At 39.1% G+C, this 4664-nt stretch overlaps 1 pseudogene; it reads right to left on the bottom strand.

The window, feature by feature from the left end:
• Positions 1-2716: 2716 nt before the first annotated feature.
• Positions 2717-4097, bottom strand: LOC118834829 (annotated as a pseudogene).
• Between the last annotated feature and the right edge of the window lie 567 nt (positions 4098-4664).

Here is a 4664-nt window from a genome sequence, read left to right as displayed (position 1 = left end):
CATGCTTCCCCTCTATGGTAAAAAGATTACTCTCTGGCCTTAAGTCCTTGTTCAGCACTCCTCAATCCACACGTAGGTCAGCTCTGCTACTGGCAGCTCCTGCTTCAGCTTCAGCTGTAGCTGTAGCTGTCTCTGGCTCCAGTGGAAGCTGTTTTTAACCATCTGGCTAGCAGCTTCTGTGGGGGTGTAAGGTATGCTGGGGAAAGCACAGGTTCTTTTGATCTGCTTAAGCAAGGTGAAGGGGTTGACCAGGAAAGCATAGGTTCTTTTGATCTGCTTAATCAAGGGAAGCAAGGTGAAGGGGCCGACAAGCTTACTTTAATCCAGTATTCAGTCAGTTCAGGGGAAAAAACCAGCACCCCGAACTTCAGAACATCCATTTAGTTCAGGGGAAAAAGCCAAACTATTCAATGGCACTTGTTGACTAAGTGCTAAGGAGCCCATTTTTGGTTACCAACATAGTGCTGTGCTCTGTGACCAAAGCAGAATTGAAATAGCTCAAAGGAAATGCAGGATGCACAGGTTTGGAGCATCTACCCCAAATGTTCACATAGATTATTTGTGCCCAACCTGTGGTAGAGCATTCTGAGGTTATATTGGCCTGATCAGTCACAGTCAGACACATTTAATCTTGACTCAAGCATAGTGATGTCATTTTAGTCCTCTTCGAGAATGAAGGACAACAACCACCACCAGTGTTCCAATTTTTCCACATCTTCTCCAAAATTCATCATTTTCTTATTTTATCATGTTAGATAATCTGATAGGTATGATGTGATGCTTGAGAGTTGTTTTAATTTGAATTTCTTTAATCAATAGTAAGTTAAAACACAAAATATGTAGGATTAAAAGAGAAACCTATGTTATTAAAATACAGCTATCAAAATATTAAAAAAAACCACACCAGATCTCATGTTAAGGACCTCTGCTTTAGTTGGTAAATACTTTGCTGGAGTCAAGACATTTAGCTTGGAATTCCAGCCCTGACACAATCCCATACTTCCCTGAGTTTCAGTTTCCTCGTCTGTAAGAAGGTATTAATACTTGCACATTTTCAAACCTGAAGGTACTAAATAAATATGACTTCTAATTATGCATAAAGATTTGATATTTTCTCAGTGAACTCATTTGATACAGATTGTTGCCTTTACCACATCTTAATAGATGGTTTCATGACCTATGGTGGCCCAAAAAGGAAAATAGCCTGACAGCTTCAGTTTGGTGAACTTGACTTTGATTTCTTGGCAAAATTCTAAAATGGATCATTAAAAAGAAGCTTAGTTAACTTTCTCAGCAAAGTAAGCAGTTATTACAAATATAACTTTCATCAAGAACAGATAGGTCACAATGGACTGACCACATAACCATTTTTACTAAATGGTTAACCTGGGAAATGTTATAGGTATAGTTTAGCCTAGAGTTTAGTGAAGCATTTAAGGAAGCAGTTTCTGCTATTCTTGCTAAAAATAAATATACATATAGACTTGAGGTTATTACAATTAGGTGAATTCAGAACTGATTGAATAACTAGATTAAAATAACAGTTGCTAATAGTTCTATGTCCATATGTCCAGTGGAGAACTCAGGAATCATCTATGCTTGACCCTTCACTGTTTAACGTTTTTACCAATAATTTGGACATTGACAGTATGCTCATCAAATTTGAAAATGACACAAACTAGGGAGGATAGCTAACATACTGATGACAGTTTGGATCCAAAGGAATATTGACCACCAGAGCACTGGCCAGAATCTAATGAAATGAAATGAAATTCAATAGAGTTAAATGTAAAGTCTCATGCTTGATTTAAAAAAAGTAACTTTTCAAGTACAGGTTGAGGAAGACATAGTGAAACAGCAATTCATCTGAAAAAAGGGAAGTTTTATTGAACTGCAATCCCAATATGAGTTAATACTATTATATTACAACCTTAAAAAAAGCTACTGATATCTTGGGTTGTATTTAGAATATAGCTTCCAGAAATAAGTCCTGAAGGCTGATAAGGAAGAAGGGTTAGACTTGTTCTATTTGGTCCCAGGGCATAAAACCAGGTGTAATGGGTAGAAATTGTAAAGAAGCCAATTTAGACTTGATGCAAAGAAAACTTTCTGACAACTCAAGCAATCTAAAAGTGGAATGAGATACCTTGGGAGGTGGTAGCTTTTTACTTCTTGGGAGGTCTTCAGAGTAGCATTTGGATGACACTTAGATGCATTATGGTAAGTGTTTCAAATATAGGTTGGATTACATGGCCTTTCAACTCTAAAATTCTGTGAAAAATACGATCACCAGTGGCCAGCCTTCTAGGATGAGTTTCTCTGCTTTTATCCAGATTGAACATATGGGGTATAACTAACCTGATATTTGAAGCCTTTCTAGCTTTAATCATGCTCCCAGAGTTTGAGCTCTGCTGTTATAGGGTTTTTGTTTGTTTTTTTTTGCATTAAACTGTTTTAATGGCCTCCAAATTTCATGACAGATTTTTGGTTAAGTTGTTTCCATTTAAAAATTACTGATTTTAAAAACGACTAACTTAAAACTGCCATGAAACAAATGATCCATAAAACATTTTTTTCTCCTGAAGCTTTTATGATGCATTATAATTATTAACCAGCCTTTTACTATTAAACTTAAATGGCCAATTGGGACAAACAGTTCTGAGACTGTTCTTCAACCACTGATTAAAACTGGGGTGGCAGATGTTGTACAGAATATTTATTCAGCCTTCTGGGCCTTCTGGGCAGATTTTGTGACCTTGCCAGTTCTTGCAGCCTTCTTGTCAGTTGCCTTGATGACACCAACTACAATAGTCTACCTCATAACACGAACAGCAAAATGACCCAGAGGAGGATAATCAGAGCAGCTCTCCACACACATGGGTTTGCCTGGAACCAGGTCAATGATGGCAGCATTACCAGATTTCTAGAATTTAGAGCCAGCTTCTAGCTTCTCGCCAGAATCACAATCAATCTTCTTTAGTTCAGCAAACTTGCATGCAATGTGAGCAGTGTGACAATCCAGAACAGGTGCATAGCCAGCACTGATTTAGCCTGGATTGTTCAGGATAAGGACCTGCACAGTGAAGCCGGTTATTTCCATAGGTGGGTCGTTCTTGCTATCACCAGCCACATTATCACTGGAGACATCTTTGAAAGACACCTTCTTGACATTGAAACCAATGTTATTCCCAGGCAGAGCTTCACTCAAAGCTTCATGGTGCACTTCCACAGATTTTTCTTCAGTTACGGCATTGATTGGGGCAAAGGTGACCACCATGTTTGGTTTTAGAACACCAGTTTCCACTTGGCCAACAGGTATAGTACCAATACCGCTAATCATGTAGACATCTTGGAGGGGTACACAAGGGGGCTTGTCATTTGGATGAGTTGGTGGCAGGATGCAATCCAAGACTTCAAGCGGTGTAGTTCCATTAGCGTTGCCATCCTTATGAGTGACCTACCATCCTTTGAACCAAGGCGTATTAGAGCTTGGTTCCAGCATGTTGTCACCATTCCAACCTGAAATTGGCTCAAAAGCTACTGTGTCAGCGTTCTAGCCAATTTTCTTAACATAGGTATCGACTTCCTTGACAGTTTCCTCATATCTCTTCTGGCCACAATGGGGCTTGGTGGAATCCACTTTGTTTATGCCAATAATCAGTTATTTCACACTTAGTGTGTAGGCCAGAAGGGCATGCTCAGGGGTCTGCCCATTCTTTGAGATGTCAGCTTCAAATTCACGAACACCAGCAGGAACAATCAGGACAGCACAGTCAGCCTGAAATGTGCCTATAATCATGTTCCCAGTCTCTGTGTCCTGGAACATCAAGAATGGTCACGTAATGCTTGCTGGTCTCAAATTTCCACAGGGAGACCTCAATAGTGATACCATGCTCACTTTTAATCTTCAGCTTATCTAAGCCACAGGCATATTTGAAGGAGCCCTTTCCCATCTCAGCAGCCTCCTTCTCAAACCTCTCAATGGTTTTCTTTTCAATTCTGCCACATTTGTACACAAGGTAGCCAGTAGTGGTGGACTTGCCAGACTCTACAAGTCCAATGATGGCAATATTAATGTGAATTTCTTCCTTGCCCATTTTTGGAGATTTAGTTATGGTTTTCACAACACCTCTCTTCTGGTGGCAAACCCATTGTGAAAAAGGTGTTTTTTTGTTCTTAGGACTGAGGGTCACCTCTACACCAGGACAGAATTTGGCAAGATTTTGGTAAAAGATAGGAATATAAGGTATGCTGAAAACTAGCCAGAAGGGTTATGGTTTTCAGGGTTGCCCTTGTGCTAAAACCAATACTATTTGCATAGTTTTGCAATCAAGTTTTAGTAGTACTGTAAATACAGCCATAGTTTAAGATATTTTTTCTTAACAGAAACATTATGCAGTCTTTTCAGAGCAATACTCTGTGATATACTAAGAATTTGAAAGGTAGGTTACAGTTCAGACTTTCTATTACTGCCTCAAGCCCCTCCTCAATCTTATAATATCATCTGGCAGGTTTTTATTAGTGGAGCTTTTTATAGAAAGTAGTTTTGATCCAGAGGTACCTAAAGAAAGACAACTGACACACCCTTTCCTTCTTTAGCATTACTGATTCATGACTTAGGGAAACTAAATGGCTTTAATTGGGTAGGTTAGTTCAGAAAAAAG

The sequence above is a fragment of the Trichosurus vulpecula genome, chromosome 1 (assembly GCF_011100635.1).
Source record: "Trichosurus vulpecula isolate mTriVul1 chromosome 1, mTriVul1.pri, whole genome shotgun sequence".
Classification (NCBI taxonomy): Eukaryota; Metazoa; Chordata; class Mammalia; order Diprotodontia; family Phalangeridae; genus Trichosurus; species Trichosurus vulpecula.
The sequence above is the reverse complement of the archived record's forward strand: the minus strand, read 5'-3'. Positions and strand labels throughout refer to the sequence as shown.